General features: G+C 38.2%; 1 protein-coding gene and 1 non-coding gene across 2 annotated transcripts in view; one reads left to right on the forward strand and one right to left on the reverse strand.

Moving 5' to 3' along the window:
• MAGED1 (MAGE family member D1) overlaps positions 1 to 25,112 on the forward strand; it is a 109,391-nt gene that overhangs the window by 57,335 nt on the left and 26,944 nt on the right. The window lies entirely within an intron of this gene.
• Positions 19,765 to 19,870, reverse strand: LOC115898861. The gene has a single exon (XR_004058519.1). It is a non-coding gene; the product is annotated as a U6 spliceosomal RNA (small nuclear RNA).

Consider the following 25,112-nt stretch of genomic DNA (forward strand, 5'->3'; position numbering starts at 1 on the left):
CTTGTAAACATGGAATCCTTTGTATTAAGGAATATGTTCAGTTACTCTGCCTTCTCTTTGTCACACCCCAAGCAGTTTGAGAGGCAGCAAGATGCAGTGGAAAAGTACTGGGTTTGATAACTGATTGACAGGGATTTGAATCCTAGCTGTTTGTGGATGGACCTTAGCACTTAACTTCTCAGAGTTTCTGTTTTCTCACTGGTGAAATAGAAATCATGACATTGTTAATTTAAAAGAAATACAGCATCTCAAAGTAATTATTATAGAGTAAATCCAGCAGAATCGCAGGCTTGCATTTGCTTATCCAGGCCTGTGAGTAAAGAAGAAAGTGCCAGTCAATGATTATTTCTAATTTGCCGGAATAAATCATAGTACCAATCTGTTTCCAAGTACAAGTAGTCCCCACTTATCCTCCAGGGATACATTCCAAGACCTTCAGTGTGGATGCCTGAAACTGTTGACAGTACTGAACCCTATACACACACTGTTTTTTTCCTATACGTAATGTACCTGTAAATTAGGCACAGTTAACAACAAGAACTAATAATGAAATAGAAAGTTTATAACAATAGACTGTAATAACAGTTAAGTGAATGTGATCTCTTTCTCTCTTTTCTCTCAAAGTATCTTATTGCACCATACTCATCTTCTTCTTGTGATGATGAGAGATGATAACCCAGCCAGCTACTAGATGACTCATAGACGGGGAGCATCTATAGCACAGATACGCTAGACAAAGGGAGGTTTCATGACCCAGGTGGTACAGTCAGAGTCAGAGATTTCATCATGCTATTCAGGACAGTGTGCAATTTAAAATGTATGAATTGTTTATTTCTGGAATTTTCCATTTAATATTTTTGGACTGTAGTTTACTGCAGGTAACTGAAACTGCAGAAAGTGAAACCACAGGTAAGGGGGTACTGCTGTATAGAGATGGCAACTACAACTTTACCACCAGATGTATTAGTTTCCTATTACTGCTGTAGTCAATTATGACAAACATAGTAGTTTAAACCACACACTTTTAATGTTACAATTCTGGAGGTTAGTGGTCCTAAAATCAAGGTGTTGGCAGGGCTACCCTTCCCCTAGCGACCCCTAGAAAAGAATCTGTCTTCTTGCTTTTTCCAGTTTTTAAAGGCCACCTACCTTCCTTGGCTCCTGCTCCCTTTCTCCATCTTCAGATCTAACAGCAAAGCGTCTTCAGCTCTCTGACTCTGACCTGCTCCTGTTGCCATCTCTCCTCTGACTCTGATCCTCCTGCCTCCTTATAAGGATCCCAGTAATTACATTGGGTTCACCAGGATAATCCAGGATAATCTCTTCATCTCAGAATCTTAACTCAGTCACATCTGCAAAGCCCATTTGCCATGTAAGGTAATATCTTAACAAGGATTGAGATTTGAACATTTTGGGAGGACCATTATTCTGCCTACCACACCAGGTTAATAAATTACCAAGTAAAATACCTAATTAGAATTACACATTTCTTTTGTAGGTTATTTTCACTGAAACAGGCATTAATTTCTAATGTCGTAGGAGTCTTATAAAATGGGTTTATTTAGACAACACTTCCAAGGAAAGATTTGTATTAACAGAGAATAAAACTAGTTGGTAACAGTTACAAATATTCTCAAATCACCATATTGCAAGGGGGAGCAAGATTTACATTCTTGTTAAAGTTCTCAATTTAACACCTTTTTAAATTCAGATTATTTGAAATTATTGTGCAGCAAAATGGTTTCCACTCCTCCACAGCAGCAGGGGAGCGGGCACAGAGCCTTCTTATGTTTCTGAGTTTCCTTTTGTTAATTCTGAAGATTTGCATTTGTAAAGCTAGGCTCTGGAATTTCTTAGCTAGTTTTAAATAAAAAGCGTGTCTGGGGCCTAGTTATGCTGGCAGAAATGGAGAAAAAGCTGAAAGGATTTTATTACCAATGAAATTCTTTATTTTGTGCCTTGTAAAGTAGTTGTGAAGATTTAATGTGACCACTTATAAGACCTGACTACTGCTTGATGAATGAGAGCAGTTTGAGTCTCTTACCTTCTTTTCTGTACTTTCCACCCTTTTGTATCTTCCTGCTGAGCTCAGATAATTTGGTCTTACCTGTCTTTAAATTGAAATTCTCTACTTAATCTGCTGATTAAAGCTATCCCTTGAGTTTTTAATTTTGAGTACTGTATTTTTTTTTCCAAATGTTTGATTAGGTTCAATTATGGTCTGCCATTTGTTATGGTTTCCTGTTGCTTGGTAAGATCTTCAAGTTTATTATTTATCTCTTTATGCTTAGTAAACATAGTTGTCTTATAGTTTGTGTTTGATAATCCTATTGTTTAAAGTCTTTTTGTGAACATTTCTGTTGTCAGCTGATCCTGCTGATTTGCTTCTTTATCTAATTCAAGGCTCAAGGTTCCCAGGGCAAGTCATGTGATCCAAATCTGAGCTGCAAAACTGGCCTGCTTCCCATTCACCCAGGGGGTAGCCCTTTGAGGTCCCAGCTTATTGTTGGGAGTGTCTCCTCTTAGTTTTCCCATGTAGTGTAGCTCTGGGTTTTAATTTCTTATCTCTTTTGCCTTTCAAGGCAGGCAAAATGAAAGTTGAAATTTTGGAGATATACAAATGCCCTTAGGGAAGAAATTGCTTCGCTGCTCTATTTACTTCTGGAGGTTCCCCATTTCCCAGGAATGTTGCCCTAGTGTTTCCATACTGCCATTTTATTGTTTTTAAGTCGGTGTTACTACTTTTCTTTCATCAAAATTTTTAAAATTTGTTTTCAACCTGAGGATTGGTCCAAATAATGTGGCAGGCAATCATCAGAACTAGGAACATTTGTTGTAACTCCTTGCCACATTTTTCTTTAAGATTAGATTTAGGCTCAGAACTTCATTATCTTTTGGGTTTTGTTTCTTCTGTTTTATGGAGGACACATGTGATGCTCAGAAAAGCGCAAATACTTGCTCAAGGTCACATAGCAAGTAAGTGATAATGTTGAGCTTTGAATCCACCTCTGTCCAACCCTGAAACCTACACTGTGTCAGTTTTTGTTCCTTCGTTCTGGGACTTCTTTCTTTTAGGAAGCAAATAAATGACTCGTGGTTTTCTTCGTTGAGTTTTATCTCTCAAGGTCAAGACCATCTCCCTGTCTCTTGGAAGCACACATAGTTCTATGCTTTTTTTTACAAGGTCCTTGTCCTGTTTCTAAGACGTCCTGATAAATAAGTATCCCTTTCTGCCACCCACCCTGTACCTTTCAGAACTGAATTCAGGGACATTCAGTATTCAACTGTAACCATAAAGTTTCATTTCCTTTTCAACTGCAGTATTTTCCTCAAAAGACCTAGGTGAATTCCCTGCTGAATTTGGAAAGAGCTAAGGACAAAGGGACCCAGGAAGCAATCCTTTTAGGTGAAAGGAGGAGGTAGAATGATACAAGTAGGGGTTAGAGAACTTACAGTTTAGTTGTATAGCGGTGGGATAGTTGAAGATTTTAGATTGGTGAATGCCCACAAGGCACCTTGTCATGGTGACAAATACAGGAGCTTTGGAGTCAGACCCACTTCAGCTGAATATCAATTCACCTACATATTAACTCTAAAATGTTGGGCAAGTCAGCTTACCTCCCTTGACCATCAGTTTCTTCATCTACAAACTTGGAATAATAATAGCAAACTTTCAAGGTTTCCATGTGAAATACCAATAATGTATTTCAGTGAAGTGTTTGTGTTTGGTGCATGCTTACTAAATGATTGTGGTAGTTATTATTGTTGTCCCCCTCAAACTTTTCATCTGGTGGTTGCCCTAAGACCAAGCAGGAGAGAGTTCGTTTTTCCTTTGTGTGTATGCCCAGTTTCTCCTGTCTCCTCTGTTGCATCACCTTTTTCAGTCTCCTGAAGATCTCTTACCAACTACATTCTTCCCAATCCTTGCTTTCCTCTCCTAGTTCTACACAGTCAACACCTCCTTTGTTCAGATAATCTTCCCATTTCCCTACTCAATTTAATCTCTTTCATTGCCTCTGCATTGCCCTCCAGATAAACCAGTCATCTTCATATCACTTTGTTTCTCCATGTCCCTCTCTCCCTGATTTGGGAGGCCACCCCAAAGTGAGACAAAGTGAGTCTCAGCAGGCCTTAATTTCTCAACTGATTCTCTCTTATTTTGTCACCTTCTTTTCATCAAGTAAAAGTTATGTTTTTCTGTGTATTATTTTTTAAGCTGTTTGCTTATGGATATCTTCCTTCTTTTTACATATTTTACATTATAAAAGTAGAGACATGCTCATTTTGAAGATTTTAGAGAACAGCAAAACTTTATCAGGAAGGAAATAAAAGTGACCCACTGTTTTATTAACTAGAGATAAATATTCAGTAATTGATATATTTCTTTTCAGTATGTACAGTTTTGTATCATTTGCTAGGACTGTATACCACAGTCTGGGTGGCTTAAACAACAGAAATTTATTTTTTCACAATTCTGGAGGCTAGACGTCTGAGATCAAGGTGCTGGCAGGGTTGGTTTCTTCTCAGGCCTGTCTCCTTGGCCTGTAGATGGCCATCTTCTCCTTCCTGTGTCCTCACGTGGTTTTCCTTCTCTGTGTGTCTCTGTCTTTATCTCCTCTTCTTTTTATTTTTGCAATTCTCCTGCCTCAGTCTCCTGAGTAGCTGGGATTACAGGCGCCCACCACCATGCCCAGCTAATTTTTGTATTTTTAGTAGAGATGGGTTTTCACCATGTTGGCCAGTCTGGTCTCGAACTCCTGACCTCAAATGATCTGCCCACCTCGGCCTCCCAAAGTGTTGGGATTACAGGCGTGAGCCACCGCACCGGGCTTATCTCCTCTTTTTATAAGGACACCAGGCATGTTGGATTAGAGCTCTAATGATGCCATTTTAATTTAACTACCTAACTAGATGCTAATGATGTCATTTTTAATTTAACTACCTTTTTAAAGATCTCGTCTCCAATGCAGTCATGTTCTGAGGTACTGGGGGTTGGGACTTCACCATATGAATTTTGAGGGGACACAATTTAGCCCATAACACCTGCTTTCTTCTCTAAAAGTTATCTTTTAAGAATTCCCACTTGCCAATAACAATTCTTTGACATTAGTTCTGATGACTACATAATATCCCATCATTAAAATATACCACAATTTATTTAATCAATTTCATATTCTTGGACATTTTGGGTGTTTTCATTTTTTTCACTAATATAAATGCTTCCATAAGTAGTTTTGTACACGGATGTTTGCATATCTGACTATTTTCTTGGGATAGATTGCTTGAAGAGTGATTATTGAGTCAAAAGGTATAACCGTTCTCTGGTTTTTAATTACATACTGCAAAATTGTTTTCCAGAAAGTTGTACTAATTTACATTCATACCAGGAAGGAGAATAGTCAGTCAGGCATTCATATAAGCTGCTGGTGGGAATGAGAAAGGAAAAATAAACTCACATGGTTGTTTCAATTTACATTAATTGATGATTAACAAAATGGAATATTTCATGTATTTATTATCCATTTGCATTTCCTTTTTTGTGAACTGTTACTCATGTTCTTTGCGCATTTATGTGTGTGAGTCTATCGTTTTAGATGATAAGATTATGATTTAGAGTGAGTTCTACTCCAGAGAGGGAAATTTCAGAAAAAGTCAAATTCCAAAGAATGTTATGGATCCAGAATCCAAGGACTATTGGTCTGAGTCTCTTCTATGGAGAAGACTTGGCATGTGATGACATATAGGTAAAGGAATGGCTGCAGGAAAGCTTGGCAGGGAAGAGTTGAACATATTCCTTACGCAGGGAAATTTGTCACAGGCACAGTACTGCCACTTATAAGAATAATCCTACTGAAGAGAGAGGCTGTGAGTGAATTAACTGAGGAAAAGCAAGCTAGATGTGTATTATATATAGGAATCTTCTAGGAAAAAAAGCACAGAGATATGATTCACATGACCATAACTCTTGCAAAGGTTTTAGAATTTGTGAGACACTGGGGAAGTTCTGATGGGGAAAAGTCTTATGTATGTGATTAATGTCAAAAAGCCCTTTGTCAGTGTTCAAGGGAGGCACCTCAGAGTACTCATGGTAAAGAGAAACCCTATGAATGCTGTGAATATAGTGAATATAAAGAAATTTTTAATCATGATGCCAGTCTTACTTGCCATCTGAGGACTCACACCTGAGAATTCATTGATTTGTTATGGCCATAAGAATGTGGAAAGGTCTTTAGGCAGTATATGATTCTCTTTCAACACCAGAAATTTCATAGAGTAGAAAAACTTTCCCAATGCTGGACAAATTGCAGTGGGTGATGAAGCTTTTTGAATCATGCAAAAGTTTATACTGGACAGAAACCTTTGAGTGTACTGACTGTGGGAAAGGCTTCAGGACAAACTCAGACTTTTTTTTTAACATGATAGAATTCATAGTGGAGAACAACCCTATGCTCATAATGCATGTGGAAAGACTTTCAGATCCAGCTCAGACTTTACTAAACATGAGAGAATTCACAGTGGAAAGTAACCTTATGCAATGATTAATGTGGGAAAGGGTATCTGGAGATATCAGACCTTCAAAAACATTAGAAAATTTATAGCAGAGATGGAAAGAGATCCTTTCAGTGTGACAAATATGGAAATGTTTTTAATCTAGAGCTCAAATTTTATTTGTCATCAAAGAGAATCTTTTACAATGAATGTACAAAAATCTCCAAACAGAAATCAATCCTTGTTCATCATCTGCAGATTCATAGTGGAGAGACGCTCTGTACCTGTAATGAATAAGCCTTCAATTGGAGGCTAAGTCTTATTCATCATCAGAGGATTCATAAAGGCATCACCTTCTACGTATGTAAAAAATTATGAGTATGCTTTCAGCAGGCTGTCAGCCTTATTTGATATCAGCAAGTCCATAGTGAGTTTGCTTAAATGCAGTGAATGTGGAAAGGCCTTCAATCTGAAGTTTAATCTTACTCAGCATCAGAAAATACAGAGTGGCAGGAATCTTATTAATGTAATGTGTGTGGGAAAGTCTTTATGAGAAAATCAGGTCTTGGTAAAAATGAAAAAAGATTCTTTGTAAAAATTAATTAAAATAGTTACCACATAATTACACGCCTACCAGTGTGCCAAGCACTTACAAGAACTTTACATAGTTTGTTTAATCATTTTTTTTTTTTACAATAATCATACAATGTAGAAACCTTCATTGTTGTGTACACACACATGAAGAAACCAAAGAAACAAGGTGGAAAAATTTCCCCAAGATCACATACTTGTCACTGGAAGAACCAGGATTTGAGTCCTAGAGAGTTTAATTGTTCTGGGTTTATAGTGGCAATGTGTAATAAATCTTCAAGGGTGTGTTAGTCTTTATTCATCATTAAGAAATTCCTTCAGAAATCAGGATTCACTCTTCAGTGAGTATTGGGAGCCTTCAGTCAGTTTTGGAATTAGAGACTCTACATTGGGTTCTATCAAATTCAGTAAGGACTATAAGGACTTTATCGTATTTATATTATCCCTTTGAATAGGAATTACTTCCAATCTTGAAAGATTTCATTAATAACAAAATTCTGTTCTCATATACTCGCCCTAACCACTTTTTGTGGTGTAGACAACGTGGAGTGGGATGGAAAGCACAGGCTCTGGGATTGGCCAGGATAGCTTCACCATCGGTAACAAGGTAGAGTTATCCAGTTCTTAAAATGATTGAGTAGGAATGGAGAGGACAGATGTGGTGAGAGCTTCAGGAACACAGCCAGGTCATTCTAGGAATTACAATCAAATAAGCCAAAATAAAGTAGAATTCAGCCTATAAGGAAGTGGAGAAGCTAGGGTATGTGGCATGATTTTCTCCCCAGATGGGTTTAGCTATAGGTTGCTTGTGTATCACCCAGTATTCAGAGGAACTTGAATTTGAATTTGTTTCAGGAATATGCAGTACTCTAGCACTGAGTCAACAATAAGTGTGACTTTCAGAAACTCAAGGTATAAGAAATATTAAGACATTGATTTTCTACCTTCTCACTTCAAGGAGGCAGTGTACTACAGCAGAAAGTATTTAGGATCTACCTCCAGGTATAACTGGGTTTATTTGCCAGCTTAACCGCCTTCTAGCTGTGTGACTTTAGTTATATTAATAAATCTCTTTGAGTCTCACCTTGCTCATTTTTTTTTAGGTCAGGATGTAATACTGTACCAAGTTGTAAGGATTCTAGATAAAGAGTATAAAGTGTCTAGTATGGCACCTGGCATGTAGTACATACCTAATAAACATGTTATTGAAATATATTATTGTTGGTTCTGCAAGGATCTTAACACTCTGTAATAGACCTCTCCCATCCCAGTTGGGGAATGAATGTGTTACACTTGTGTTGTGATAGTATTAATCACTTTAGATTATGGGGCTTCTGCTGGCTCATATGGTACCTTTGTGTGAATTGTAAAATAATACCTCTTCCTCAAAAGACTTTCTTACCACTTGCTAGAAAATTGTCATAATAAACACAGATGTCTTTGATGGTCATAATGTGAATGCTGTTCTGCAGAATCACAAGGTCCACAATTTGCACAACCTGCAGTTGGTAGGCTGAATAATGGCCCCCCAAAACTGCATTTTAATCTCCAGAACCTGTGAATATATGTTAGCTGAAATGGTAAAAGGGACTTCTACAGATGTGATCAAATTAAGTATTTTGAGATGCAGGGATAATACTGGATTGTTAGGGTGGGCCCAATGTAATCACAAGGATCCTTATAAGAGAGAGGCAAGAGGGCCAGACTTACAGAGGGCGAATGTGAGGACTAAAGGAGAGGTCAGAGAGGAAAGAAGATGCTATGCTGCTGGGTTTGAATTTGGAGAAAGGAGCCATGAACAAAGAACTGCCTGGGAGGCAGAGGTTGCAGTGAGCTGAGATCATGCCACTGCACTCCAACCTGGGCAACAGAGTGAGATTCTGTCTCAAAAAAGAAAGAAAGAAGGAAAGATCCTGTGAGTAGGAGTGTGATGGATAGCCGGGTGCATTGGCTCACGTCTGTAATCACAACACTTTGAGAGGCCGAGGTGGGCACATCATTTGAGGTCAGGAGTTCGAGACCATCCTGGCCAACACTGTGAAACCCTGTCTCTACTACAAATACAAAAATTAGCTAGGCATGGTGGTGCGCTTCTGTAGTCCCAGCTACTTGGGAAGTTGAGGCAGGAGAATCGCTTGAACCTGGGAGGGGGAGGTTGCAGTGAGCTGAGATCATGCCAGTGCACTCCAGCCTGAGCAACAGAGTGAGACTCCGTCTCAAAAAGAAAAGAAAAAAAGGAGTGTGATGGATAGATTGGAAAAGAGAACTGGGTGCAGGGAGACCAGTTAGAAGGCTATTTATAAAACAGATACTGAAATCTGGGTTAAGGCAGTGGGAATAAAATGAGAATACAAGAATGAAATGGGAATGCAAGAAATTTGGAACTTGGTCACTGACTAGATATGGGGGACTGATGGAGAAGAAGGAATCAAGGATGATGCCCAGTTTTCTTTCTGCCTTGGATGGTTAACAATATGTAAAAACCATTCATGGAGAACTCAGAATAAGGAGCAGGTTTGTGGGGAGAGAATGACCTTTGCAGTGTGCAAGAGGAATTATTCAGTAGGTAGTACAGAATTCATTCTGCTGCTGTGAAGCAAGTAGGGTTACAGATAGAAATCAGATAGAAATTTGGTAGTCATCAGGTATAGAAGTGGTGGTTTTAATTGAAGTATCAGTGAGATTGCCCTGGGAGAGGGTGGTGTGGAGTGAGAAAAAAACAAACAAACAAACAAACAAACAAAACCCAAGGCAGAATTTCAGAAACCTAGGCATTTTAAGGGAGAACAAAGCTTAGAATCAGCAGAAGAAAGGTAGGAGGGGGACCAGAGGAGATACTACATTCTTGTTCTGCCCTCTTGTGGCAGGCCGAGCGTGTCCCAGAATAAATTTCTCCTGTCTTCAGTCTTCCAGGTCTCTGACTCATAATTCCATTCCCACCCTACCTGGGAGAATGGAGCTGCCAGGTCCTCTCATGGTCATTTCTCAAATGTAAAGCTCCTCTTTGATTATTTCTACAACTGAAGAGCAATTTGGACCCCACCCCCATGTTGCAAAAGAATAAAAAGCAAACAGTGGGGTGAGGCTTCAGTTTCCACATTTATATGCGCCACCATCTTTTGATCTATTCTGTTGGCCTCATTAATTTTAGTACATCTCAGCTCTCATCATATCCCTTCGCTCCCTTTATAATTAAAAGACATTTTATTTTGAATTTTTAAATTATAGTAAATATACTATATATTATAGCAAGACCTATGTGTGGCTTAAAAAAGAAATAACAAAAAATAGCAGTATTAGCTTCACTTTTTTTCACCACCAGACTTGAACACTTGAAGGCTAGAATGCAAATTAGCCAACTTTGAAATCTACTTCTTTTGGTTTTTATCTAAATACCATTATTTCATGAGTTACTTATTTCAGGTATTAGCTGTTGACTTCCCATTATGGTAGATGAAGATTTAACTCTCACTTTTTTCTCCATCAATTCCCTTCTCTGTTCTTTTAGTATAGTTATAACATACTTTTTGGTTAATGATGATGTTTATACTATTGTGATTGTGCAAACATTGTTCACTAAAGAGACAGGTAGTGAATTGTATCTACGTTTCTGTTTTGAACACATTTGTATCATTTCTAGAGTTATAATTCCCTTTTATCTGTGTATTTTTATGTATTTATATTTGAGGCAGAGTCTTGCCCTGTCGCCCAGGCTATAGTGCAATAGTGCGATCTTGGCTCACTGCAACCTCTGCCTTCCGGGCTCAAGCAATTCTCCTGCCTCAGCCTCCCAGGTAGCTGGGATTACAGGCACCTACCGTACCCGGCTAATTTTTTTGTATTTTTATTAGAGACGGGGTTTCACCGTGTTGGCCAGGCTGGTTTCGAACTCCTGACCTCAAGTGATCCGCTTGCCTTGGCCTCCCCAAATATCCAATCCTTGTTTTTTCTGTTAGCCCTATCATGTCTATTTTTGTGTAACTGCTAAAAAAGTCAGAATATTCAGAATATTTATTTCTAGAAGTCCCCTTTGTAGAGCCTTCTCTCTTGATCCAGTCTGGGCTGTTTTCAATCCTGAAAGCTTTTGGGATTTCCACTTTATCCCTGATACTCTAAAATTTCATGATGATGTGTGGATATTTGTATATCTGTTGTCCTAGATACCTGGTAGGTAGGCTCTTTCAGCTTGTATGTTTTTGTACTTGGACTCTGGAAAGTTTTATTATTTCTTGGCTACTTTGTGAGCTCCATAAGGACACATTTTTATCTATTTTATTTGTTTCTGTTTTTCCAGTGCCTAGAATAGTGCCTGATACATGATAGACATTTATTTGTTGAATTAATTAATATTTACATTTAAAATAATAAAAATGAAATAATGCCTCCAGACCCATGGACCAGGACAAGAAATAGAACATTATCAGTACTTTAGTGCCCTTTCCAATCACACTTTCCTGTCCACCTCCATTTAGAGATAATACTACCCTGATTTTTGTATTAACAATTTATTTGGTTTTCGTATGTTTTTATCACTTGTTTATATGTTTTTAATATATTGTTTAGTTTTGAAAAAATGGAAAAGCAAACACAAATCTAGTTGTATGAGAAAAGGGTATGTTGCTCCTGTTAGACAGTCTCCCAGGAAAACAGATTCTGAGTCAAAAAACTGACTTTAGCTTCTCTGAGAACTGTAAAGCCATTTCTGGGATAATTAGTGAATGAGGTCATGAAATTTAGTGTTACTGATGAAAGTCCTGTCTAATTTAATTTTTCTACTGCAGGTAACACTTTCTCTCTTTTCAGCTCTATTAGGGTTATAGTTGACAAAAATTTTACATATCCAAGGTGTACAACATGATATTTTGATACAAATATACATTGGGAAATGATTTCTACAGTCAAGCTAATTAACATATCCATCAACTTACAGTTACCTTTTTTGTGGGAATACTTAAGATCTACTCTCTTAATGAATTTCAAGTTGTAATACATTATTACTAGCTGCTATATTCACCATACTGCACATTACATCTCCAGAACTTATGCATCTTACAACCACAAGTTTGTATCCTTTGACCGTCTCTCCATTTCCTCCACACACTGGCGGACCTTGGGTAACCACCCATCCACTCTCTGTTTCTATGAGTTCAACTTTTTAAAGATTCAACATATAAGTGAGATCATGCAGTATTTGTCTTTCTGTGTTTGGCTTATATCACTTAACATAGTGTCCTCCAGGTTCATCTGTGTTGTTGCAAATGGCAGGATTTCCTTTATCAAGAGTGAACAATATTCCATTGTGTGTGTGTGTGTGTGTGTGTGTGTATACATACAATTTCTTCATGCATCTGTTGCAGACACTTAGATTGTTTTCTTATCGTAACTATTGCTAAAAATGCAGCAATGAACAGGGGAGTTCAGATGCTTCTTTAAGATAGTGATTTTATCTCCTTTGGATATATACCCAGAAGTGGAATTGCTGGATCTTATGGTAGTTCAATTCTTAATTTTGCGGGGGAACTTCCATACTGTTTCTGCTAGTGACTGTACCACTTTACACTCTCACCAACAATGTATAAAGGTTCACTTTTGCCACTTTTTGCCAACTTTGCCAACACTTGTTATCATTTGACTTTTTGATAATAACTATCATAACAAGTGTGAGATGGCATCTCATTGTGGTTTTAGTTTGCATTTCCTTGAAGATTAGAAATGTTTAACACTTTCCATATATCTGTTGGGCATTTGTATGTCTTCCTTGGAAAAAAATACCTATTCAGGTCCTTTGCCCATTTTTAAATTGGGTTATTTGTGTGTTTTTTTTTAAAACTACTGAGTTAACTATATGAGTTCCTTATATATTTTGTGTATTAACCCCTTATCAGATATATGGTTTGTGTATATTTTCTCCTAATCTGTGGGTTGCCTTTTCATTTTGTTGATTGTTTCCCTTGCTGTGCAGAAACTCTGTAGTTTGATGTAGTCCCACCTTTTTATGTTTGCTTTTGTGGCCTGCCTTTTTGGTGTAATAACAAAAAAAAGTCATTGTCAATTTCAATGTGAAGGACCTTTTCCCATGTTTTCTTCTAGAAGTTTATGTTTTAGGACTTGCATTTAAATCTCTAATCCAATTTCCAATTTGAGTTGAGGGGTGTAAGTGTGTGTGTGTGTGTGTAAGATAAGGATCCAATTTCATTTTTTTCTGCAATGGACATTCAGTTTTCCAACACCATTTGTTGAAGAAACTATCCTTTCCCCTTTATGTATTCTTGATACCTTTGTCAAAGATTAGTTGACTGTATACGCATGGATTTGTTTCTGGGCTATTTTATTTATTTGTCTATGTGTCTGTTTTTATGCCAGTACCATGTTGTTTTGACTACTATAGCTTTGTAACATAATTTGAAATCAGGAAGTACGATGCCTCTGACTTTGTTCTTCTTGTTCAAGATTGCTTTTAGTTATTAATAGGGGTTTTATTGAATCTGCAAATTGCTTTAGTTAGTATGGACATTTTGACAATATTAATTCTTCCAGTCCATGAACACAGAATACTTTTCAATTTATTTGTGTCTTTTTCAATTTCTTCTATTATTGTTTTGTAGTTTTCAGTGTACAGATCTTTTACCTCCTTGGTTAAATTTATTCCTAAGTATTTTATTGGTTTTGATGTTATTATAAATAGGATTATTTTCTTAATATCCCTTTTGGATTATTTACTGTTATTACACAGAAATGCTATTGATTTTTCTATGCTGATAGTATATTATGTAACTTAATTCAGTTATTAGTTCTAACAGTTTGTTTTATGGAGTCCTTAGGTTTTTCTGTATATACAATCATGTCATCTGCAAACAGATATAATTTCACTTCTTCCTTTCCAATTTGGATGCATTTTATTTCCTTTTCTTGACTAATTGCTCTGGTTAGGGCTTCCAATACTATGATGAATAGGAATAGTGAGAGTAGGCATCCTTGTGTTGTTCATGATCTTAGAGGAAAAGCTTACAACTTTTCACCATTGAGTATGTTGTTAGCCATGGGCTTGTGATATATAGCCTTTACTGCTTTTGGGTACATTCCTCTTTATACCTAATTTGTTGAGAGTTTTTATCATTGAAAATTTCTGAATTTTGTTTCTCTTTCTCTTTAGATTGTAATTTTTTTCTTGTTTCCTTGAATTCAAGAATTTAATCAGGGTGTGCTGAGTATATCTTAGAATGTAAGCTCCACAAAGACAGGGATTTTTGTCTGTTTTGTTCACTGATATATCCCAAGTGCCTGGAATAGTGCTGGCTGTGTAATAAGCCCTCATTAGATGAGTTGATTAAATTAATATATGAATACATAAATTAATGAATGAATGGATGAACAGGCACTCAATCTTGTCTGGAATTCAGGTAGCCCTTTCTTTAGGTTAGGGAAATTTTCTTCTATCATTTAGTTAAGTATTGCCTCTCTTCCTTCTATTTCTTTTCTCCTTTAACTCCCCATCCATCTCCCATATTCACATTTTAGATTCATTGACACTATCCTCTAAATATCTTGTCTTGTATCTCATTGAATCTATTGCTTTATGGATTTTTTTGCTGAGTACCTTGATATAAATCTTGCACTTGATTTTCTAGTCAAGTAATTCAGGGCTCATCATTGACATCATTTTTCATTTTATTGTTTAATTGGAATTTGATACAGTTTGGATTTGTGTCCCCACCCAAATCTCATGTTGAATTGTGGTCCCTAATGTTGGAAGAGAGGCCTGGAGGGAGGTAATTGGATCAAGAGGGCAGATTTCCCCTTTGCTGTTCTCATGATAGTGCGTTCTCACGAGATCTGGTTATTTAAAAGTGTGTAGCACCTCCACTCTTCTCTCTCTTCCTCCTGCTCTAGCCATGTAAGATGTACCTGCTTCCCCTTCACCTTCTGCCATGATTGTGAGTTTCCCGAGGCCTCCCCAGCCAAGCTTCCTGTACAGCTTGTGGAGACATGAACTAATTAAACCTCTTTTCTTTGTAAATTATGCAGTCTCAGGAATTTCTTTATAGCAGTGTGAGAATGGACTAATATATAATTTGTTTTTAAAGCTTTGAGCTATAGAAAGTTTTTGTGTGTATGTGCTGCATTTTCCTCAGGTGTTCTTATTACTTTTTAGTCAGTTTTTACATATCTTGTCTAATAGCTTTGTTTTCTTTCTCTCTGACTGCTGAAACTTTTTAATGTTTGTTTTTATTAATTAATGATCACTTTGTGGGCCTTGATGTAGATTGGAATGTATTTGAGTCTAGAATATCAACTATGTGCAGATATGAATGGTGTTACTATGCAAAAGAGGTCACATGTGAATTCTGATCTTCACACTGCTTTATTTCCAGCAAAAAGTTGCCATTTCTTTACAACACTGATTGTCCCCGGATAAAACTGTGAAAATTCCAATATTTAGGCCTAGTCACCTTGAACACAAATTGCACTCTGAAATATTGTTCTTTCACTGAGAGCAGACAAGCACAGTATTTAAGTTTATATGCAAGGGCTCAAAAGCTAATACAAAGCTAGCTAGCAAAAAGAAAAAAGAAAGAGCAAAAATGACTGTTAAATGTAATTTTACATAATCTGTTTTTAACAAGAGCATTCTATAAGACTAAATTATAAAGTTTTTAATCAAAGGGTGTTTTCTACTCCTGATTAATTTTCACCTACTCTGCCGTGGTAACTCTACCCATTCAGAATTTGAATTCCTAGTTCAGGGAAAAGAGGAATCTGGGGTAGTGGCAATGCAATATCCTTATTTAAACTTGATGTTAATTTGTATCAGTGTTTGCTGGTAATGCTAATCAAAAACAAACTCCACCTAGAAACCTGTTTGTGGTAAAATATGGATAACATGAGTAAAGAGAATCTATATGATTTCATTGATCCATTGTGTGGGAGTTGTGAGGGATCAATAAATAGCACTCATCTTCCCTGACTAGGTTCAGAAACAATTGAAATTGAAAGATGTAGGAATCAGGTAAATGGAACTCAAAACATCATCTTTATTACTGATAACACTTCAGAGAATATGGCTTTAATGTGGACTTCCTAATATTGGACCCAGAATTAAGCAGATTTACCTAGACCACCATAAGCAATGCTGAAAAACCACAAGGCTCTGGGCCAAAAGTGGGCCACTTGATGCATGCTATGTTATCTGTAAGCATGTAGACGAAGGGCAGAGAGCAAGAGCCCCAGCCAAGCTGTATTAGTCAGGGTTCTCTAGAGGGACAGAACTGTATATACACATAAAAATAAAGGGGAGCTTATTAAGTATTAACTTACATGATCACAAGGTCTCACAATAGGCTATCTGCAAGCTGAGGAGCAAGAAGAGTCAATCCGAGTCCCAAAACTGAAGAACTTGGAGTCCAATGTTCAAGGACAGGAAGCATCCAGCTTGAGAGAAAGATGTAGGCTGGGAGGCTAGGCCTGTCTCTCCTTCTCACGTTTTTCTGCCTGCTTTATATTTGCTGGCAGCTGATTAGATTGTGCCCACCAGATGAAGGATATATCTGCCTTCCCCAGCCCGCTGACTCAAATGTTAATCTCTTTTGGCAACACCCTCACAGACACACCCAGGATCAATACTTTGTATCCTTCAATTCAATCAAGTTGATACTCAGTATTAACTATCACACAAGCATACTCAGATGTTTCTTCCAAACATACTAGTCATATAACTCATTCCTCCTTCTGTGGACAGAAAAGCAGGAGTGTTAGTCTGTTTGAAGTTCTTCCACTTAGAAACATGAGAAGTAAAGATTAAGTGTTCCCTCTAACACAGCTCAGTGATATATTCAGTATTGCCATGTGCTTGAACTTGTCTATCTCTTCGGGACCAAAAATATCATAATTTTGCTGTGACACGAAAAGTGTTAGGATATTTTAGGAAGACTGTAGTACAAATAGCTCAACTACAGAATATCATATTAATGACATATCAATAGAATATTTAAAAACCCATCTAAATGCTATAACAAAACATGAAGAAATGCTCCTTAAAGGCAGATGTACCAAAAGGAATCCATTCACAATTCTCTACCAATGGGAACACCAAACATTGTACCTTTAGAGCATGATATGTTTCTCCACTTAACACCTACTAGAACTCTGCAATGAGGCTTCAAGTGAGAAACTTCTCTATTATATCTGGATTGATGTAAGATCCACATATCAGGAAAGTAAGTGAGTGTGTGTGTGTGTGTGTTTGTGTATGAGAGAATAAGATAGGAGTGAGGGAGAAGAAAGGAGAGGAGAGGAAAGAAAAGAGAGAAGGAAAATGAGATAGCAGGGAATGGGCACCACAGGTATAAAATCCTAAGTGATGTGGGTCATGTGTTTGATGGAGAGATAGGGAGAGTATTGTGTGATAGTGCGGTAGTGGAGGTACGTGGCCAAAGTATGTGTGATAATGGTGTCAATGGGGACAGTGTGAGGATGGTATGAAATCACTGTGATCATGAAGACAGAGGCAATGTGAGTGATAGTGACAGAAAGAGATCAGAATGTATGTGACAGTGGTAGTTATGGTCACAGTGTATGTGAAAGACAAGAATTGTGCATGTGTGTGCATATGGTTGTGCGAGAGAATGGGGAGGGAGAGGACGGGATGATGGGACACTGGGATCATTGTGTGAAAATGTGGATGGGACATGTTGAAGTAGAGGGAGGATGGAATGGGGCAAGTGTAATGTCCTTATGGAAGATAGGTACATGATGGAAGTGAGAAGGTTAGTGTATGTCTGTGTGTGTGTGCTGGGGAAAATGAGAAGTGTGTCTCTGTGAGGACAGGTGGATACAGTGAGCATGGGTAATCACAGTCGATGAAAATGTGATAATTTGGAGTGGGGAAATCATGAGGGTATGAATAGGGTTGTTGAATAAAGTATATGATGGGAAAATGCACAAAGTTTCTGAGTGTCGGTGAGGAATGAGGAATATACGTGTGTGAGAGCAGAGCTGATGTGGTTATTGGTTGTGAGTATGTATGAAATGGAGGTGGTATGAGAATGTGTGGAAGGAGATTTGGAGGATGATACAAGTTTGATAATGGAGACATGGACTGTGTGTATGATAGTGGGTGTGGCTAGTTACTGCGTAAGGGTGTAGTGTAAGGATTAATTGGGGTGTGACTATGTGAATGATGGGGATGGTATGTATGATAATGGGGATTGATTTAAGTTAGTTGTATTTGACAGTGGGTATCATGGGTACTGTATCTGTTCTGGTCTAAAGACATTTTATTTATGATAGTACAGGATAGGACAGAGTATGTGTGGAAATGGTAGTGATAGAGACAGTGTGCCTGTTAGTGGGCATATTAATCCATTTTCACACTGCTATGAAGAGATATCTGAGACTGGATAATTTATTAAAAAGAAAGAGGGTTTAGGGTGCTGAGATTGCAGGCGTGAGCCACCGCTCCTGGCCTGAAAGATCTCCATTTTTATGATTTTTTAATTTTTAATTTTTTTTTTTAAGAGACAGGGTATGCGCCAGGCACGGTGGCTCATGCCTGTGATTCCAGCAGTTTGGGAGGCCAAGGCGGGCGGATCGCTTGAGCTCAGGAGTTCGAGATCGGCCTGGGCAACATGGCGAAACCCTGTCTCTACACACACAAAAAAATACAAAAATTAGACCGGTGTTGTGGTGGGCACCTGTGGTCCCAGTGCTTGGGAGGCTGAGGTGGGAGAATGTCGAACCCAGGAGGCGGAGGTTGCAATGAGCCGAGATTGCGCCACTGAACTCCAGCCTGGGTGACAGAGCAAGACCCTGTCTCAAAACAAAACAAAACAAAAAAAGAGATGGAGTCTTTCTCTGGCGCCCAGGCTGGGGTGCAGTGGTGCTATCATAGTTCACTGCAGCCTAAACTCCTGGGGTCGGGGGATCCTCCTGCCTCAGCCTCCTGAGTAGTAGAGACTAGGAGGGTGAGCCACCGTGCTGGGCTAAGAGATCCATTTTTAGACGCTTTGTCTCAGTGTATTAAAAATATCGTCCTTGGACAAGTGTGGGTTGGTGATCTAGTCTACCATGAACTAAATACAGAACTTAGCCTAAGTGGGAACTTTTACTGCAATTTTAGAGTGATTTTATTTATGCTGAATCAATAATTTAAAAAGTGAGGCTTGTATTTTGTATTCTATAATTTACTGTAATATCAGTTTTTCTAGAAACAAACTCTTATTTCACAAAAGTATTGATTGAAATGAATTAAAACAAACAAAAAACCAACTGGCTTTGCACAAGTAGTTTGAGATATATTGCTGTATCTTACTCAAAATTGGTGTGTATGTGATTTCTTTTTCTATAATGTGAAGTTTGTGTGTGTGTGTGTGTGTGTGTGTGTGTGTGTGTGTTCTTTGGGGATCTTGTGCTCTATTCCTAAAATATTAATGTCATATGGGATTCCAGAATTGTTTTGTTTTGTTCCAGATATTCGCCTTGCATATATAAAGATGTGACCATTCTTTGCATGCTCTTTCCCCAGAGACACATATAAATGGAGTTGTAATTTCCTGTTGGTAAACAGCAAATATTTAAATTTAGAATCAGGTGGTAAGTTTGATATGTAGAAGGGTAATACATTGGATTGCCTTCAAAGTGATATCTTTCCAGTTAACTGTTAACTCACCAGTTTACTGCTTTTCTTTTCTTTCTTTTTTATGCTTCATGAATTTGTGTGTCGTCTTTGTACAGGGGCCATGTGCTAATCTCTGCACCGTTCCAATTTTAGCGTTTGTGCTGCCAAAGCAAGCACGACTTTTCTTAATCATATCAAATGTTACATGGTATGTGAAAACAGTGTAGGTCTGGCTTAAGGCATTTCACAGATGACAAGTGGACCTCTTGTTATAGAGGAATGAAAGATATAAATTAATAAAACATGATCATGATAAGAATAAAACAAAACTAAATCTCTCCAGTGCTTGGCGGCACACTCCTGGAGAGGGTTCAGGCTGTGTGTGGCCCCCCAGCAGGTGCTCAGAGATGGCTTAATGGCCTCGTTGACAACAGGAGCCCAGACTGCATAAGATTCTGCCTCTACAGATGCAGAACAGTAGGGGCCTCTGATGTGATCCAACATCTGTTTTGGATCTCCATTTCTCCTCAAGAAGAGACTCCTTTTTAAAAATTATTTTTTGGAAGCTGGATTACTATACTGATTTCCAGAGTCCTCTTACACCTGCCACTTCTCAAGGGAATATTTTGGGCATAATCTTTTAATCTTTTTGGAAAGCTAACAAGACATTACCTATGCCAGGCCTTCCACCAGAAACACCCCATTCTTTCCATCATAGTGCTTTCTAAAGGACTTTATCGTTTGTTTTCTGGGTTCATTTAACTCTTAACTTACACCGATTTTGCATCTTTGCTATCTTTCCTTGCTATTTTCTTATTTCATTCTTTACATGTTATGTTACATTTCTGTTTGAGTCTTTACAGTATCTTCTTTCTTAACAACTTGTCTTTCTAGAATATTCTCACAATTAATGTTTTGGTTTGTTTTGAGGTAGGTGATCAGCAGGTCTTGTTTTCTGAGCACTGGTCAGGACCCTGTCTATCTAAATGGTATGTAGCAAAGAAACTGGCCAAAGCTGGGTAGGACCAGCAATTATAATGCACTTGCATAAGACACTTCTACCAGTACCATGACAGTTTACAAATGCCATGGCAATGATCTGGAAGTTATCTTATATAATTCTGGGAACTCTCTTCCCTTTTTCCATACTCCCGTTTGTGAATAACCCACCCCTTATTTAGGACATAATTAAGAATGGGTATAAATATAGGTAGCCAGCAATCCGCAAGTGCTACTCTGGACCAATCTGCCTATGGGGTGGCCTTGCTCTGTCTATGGAACAGTCACTTAGCTGTACACTGTTGCTCAAATAAACTTGCTTTCTTTCATTGTCAAAAAATAAAAATACATAAAAAGAAAGAGGGTTTAGTTGACTCAGTTCTGCATGGCTTGGGAGGGCTCAGAAAACTTACAATCATGGTAGAAGGGGAAGAGGCACATCTTGCATGGCAGCAGGTGAGAGAGAGTGAGCAAGAGTAGGGAAAACTGCCTTATAAAACCATCGGATCTCATGAGAACTCACTCACTATCAGGAGAACAGCATAAGGGAAAGCGACTCCATGATCCAATCACCTCCCACCTGGTCCCTCCCTTAACATGTGGGGATTATGAGCATTACAATTTGAGATGGGATTTCGGTGGGGACACAGAGCCAAACTGTATCAGCAGGATTGAAGGGTAAAGTGTGAATATGATAGTTTGGAGAACTGGGACAGTATGTGGAGATCATCCTTCGTAAGTCATAGTCATGATCATGAGTCAGAGACAGTCGTGTGAATGAGATAGTGTGTTAAACTGTGTGTGTGTGTGTGTGAGAGAGAGAGAGAGAGAGAGAGAGAGAGAGAGAGAGAGAAGTTGGGGTAGGGGCATCTCATGTTTTAGGATGGGTATTTGGAATATCCTTTGGATATGAGTAACAAAGACCTAAAAATGAGTTGCTTAAAATAATTAAGGGATATCTTTTCTTCACCTGAAACAAGCCCAGGACCTCCAGAATTTTATCAGTGTCTCAGTCCCCTTATGTATGTTTTTGTTCCATGGTCCTTGGTGTATAGCTCTCATCTTCCAGGTGCCTTCCGGTTGAAGGATGCCTGCTGCAACTCTGGCCATCATTTCTATGTTTCAGGTAGAAAGAACGAGGAAGAGGAGAGGGCAAAAATACCTTGTCAGTGGAATTAGTCTCCTTTTACAGAGCTTTCCCAAAAATCCTATCCAATGACTGCCAAATACATCCCATGGGAAAGAACTGTGACACATAGCCACCACTATCTGTAGCTGAGAGAACATGGTAAGAAAAAACAATTTCCTAGTAAGGAAAAGGGGATGTTGGTAGGATATAACCAGTAGAGAAGGAGAGGTTGAAGATTTGGGAGAGAGAGTATAATTAATAGATGAAAATCACAAAGGTGCTAGATACAGATGGGATATAACTGGCAAAGTTTGAGATGCTGGAGGATATCATGGTAAGCAAAAATAGACATATTGTCTCTGCCCTTATAAAGCTACTGTCTTGTGAGAAAGACAGACAGTAATCGCAGACTCAAATATTTGTGAAGTTGTCACTCTGGTAAGTGCTATGGAGGGGAAGTACATGGTTCTGTGGATAGGTTAAAAGAGGTCTTTACCTAATCAGGGAAGTAAAAGCAGGGAGGAAGTAATGATGGAGATGAAACCAGAAGACAGATTCAGAATTCATTGGTTGAAGGATCTGTGGGTGGGATGGGGTAAAAGTGTTTCCAGAAGAGCATGAACAAAGGGACTTATGCTCTGTTATCTTTTAAAATGTATTTTATTTCATTTAGAATCTTTTCTATTATGTGGGTGCTGACGAGTTGATGGGTGCAGCACACCAACATGGCATAAGTATACATATGTAACAAACCTGCACGTTATGCACATGTACCCTAGAACTTTTAAAGTATAATAATAAAAAAAAAGAATCTTTTCTATTATGTCTTCAAGTTCACTAATCTTTAGTAATAAATATCATCTAGTATATTTTTCTTCTCAAATATGGTTTTTATATCTAGATGTATGACTTGGGCCTTATTAAATAGATCTCATGTTTTTACTTAACATGACCATTCTTTCCTCTAAGTTTTTGGACACATGGAATATAGTTATAATGGCTTTTGATGTGCTTACCTGCTAATTATAACATCTATTAAATATGTAAGTTCTGGGTAAGTTTGGATTGATTGATTTTTCTCCTCAAGATGGGTCCTATTTTTCTGCTTCTTCATATGCCTGTTTTGTTTGTTTGTTTGTTTGTTTGTTTAATTTGATGCCAGGCAATGTGAATTTTACCTTTTGGTAAAATTTTGTTGAAGTTTTGTCTTTTGGTGCTAGATATTTTTATATTCCTACAAAGCTACCTGAGCTTTGTTCTGAAATGCACTTCTTTGGAAACAGTTAGATCTTTTTTAGTCTTGCTTTTATGATTTGTTAGGCAGGACCACAGCAGTTTTTTTGCATAAAGCTAATTATCCCTGACTGATGAGGCAAGAACCATCTGAGTATCCCATGCCATATGAATTAGGAAGTTTTCCACTTTAGCTGGTGAGAACAGCATGGTCCCCAAACCTGTTCGAGCTTCTGGCACTTGTTCCCTTTAATCCTTTCAGGTGACTCTTTCCCCAGCCTCGGGCAATTTCCTTTTATGAATTCACTGATCAGTACTGTACTCTGCCTAATACTTAATGGCAATCCTTCAAAGATCTCCAGTGTTCTCCCTGTGTACCTCTCTCTTTTTGGGTACTCTGCTCTGTGAACTCTAGCTACCTTGGTCTTTCTGGCCTCTCATCTCTGTCACCCCAGAATTCAGGGAATCCCCTGGATTCTGACTACATTCTCCCTTGCTGCTCCACAAACTGGAACCTCTCAAGCAGTAAGTGCTCACTTCTTTTTTCCTCATCTCTCAGGGATTACTGTTTTCATTGCCTAATGTTCAGTGTCTTAAAAAACCATTATTTCGTATTTTCTGTCCATTCTTAAGTGTTTTTTGTCAGGTTGGAGGGCAAAATCCTGTCCCTAGCTTGCCTCTTAGGAAGTTATATGGTGTAGACCTGTTAGATAATTATTTTCTTTTCTTTTACAGTTGTTTGACCTTCTCATTACTGCCAAGTATCACAAATGAGTGACAGCTGTAATTTTTTTTTTATCAAATGAGAAGAGCCTGAGAGTAAGAAATGTATTCAAAATCAGGGATTTGAGGAACAATTTGGGTCACAGAGGAATATGGCCATATATTACAAGGATAACTCCTCATTACTGTAATCACAAGAAACTTCTGAGCGTAAAGACAAGTTAGAAAAGGAGATTAACCTTCTTTTAAAGGATAGATGTTTAAGGCTTGGGGTAGATATTCACAGGATTGGGTCCCAGCCAGGGGGCTTCCAAGGCTATGGTAAGTGTTAGAGTAATTGTACTCTAATCTCAGACATCCTAAGGGAGGATGAAACCATACATAGGACAAGTCCACACTCACACCCATAGTGTGGGTCACATGACCATAGCTTCAGACTAATTTCAGAGACTATAAATCAGCAAGAAGAGGCCATGATGGTGAGAAAATGTGTGAAGAGCATTGAAGAGCCTTTGGCCAAGCTTCAGATCTTATTAACATCAGATAATTCATTAGCAGAGATAAACTCTATGAATGTAGTGATCATGGATGGTCTTTCTTTTCTTTTTTCTTTTCACATTCACTTGACTTTGTGGATGGTCTTTCAACTAGAGTTCAAATGTCATTCATTATTGTTAAATATATACTGAAGCCATAGGAATGCAGTCAGTGGAAAAAAGCCTTTAGGAACAAATCAAACCTGAGTAATCATGAGAAATTTCAACCTGGAAAGAAACTGTTGAATATAAAAAATGTGATACTCCACTCTGTTCTTATCCCATGCAGACTCCCCCAGTCTGTGTAAGTGATTCCTTTGGATTCCTCCTCACACGACTTTGGTGAGGGAGTTACATGCCCCTCTCCTTCCTCAAGAGAGAGGAAAACACTCTTTCCCAAGCCAAGGACTCACAACACTGTAAATTCTTATCTAATTCTTTCTAGCTTTCTGAGTACATATGGGCTGAAAAGGAATGGAATGAATACCAGTAGCATGACTAGTTTGCTCTCCCCATGTAAGGCCTGTAGGATTGTGCTCAGATCTCCTGGGATGTTCTCTTTAGAATGTGTAGGTACGGTACTGGGTAACTTTTTCTTTTCTTTTCTTTTTTGTTTTTTATTTATTTATTTATTTATTTTGAGACGGAGTCTCACTCTGTCGCCCAGGCTGGAGTGCAGTGGCCGGATCTCAGCTCACTGCAAGCTCCGCCTCCCAGGTTTATGCCATTCTCCTGCCTCAGCCTCCCGAGTAGCTGGAACTACAGGCGCCCGCCACCTCGCCCGGCTAGTTTTTTGTAT

This window comes from Rhinopithecus roxellana, chromosome 7 (genome assembly GCF_007565055.1).
Source record: "Rhinopithecus roxellana isolate Shanxi Qingling chromosome 7, ASM756505v1, whole genome shotgun sequence".
Taxonomy (NCBI): domain Eukaryota; kingdom Metazoa; phylum Chordata; class Mammalia; order Primates; family Cercopithecidae; genus Rhinopithecus; species Rhinopithecus roxellana.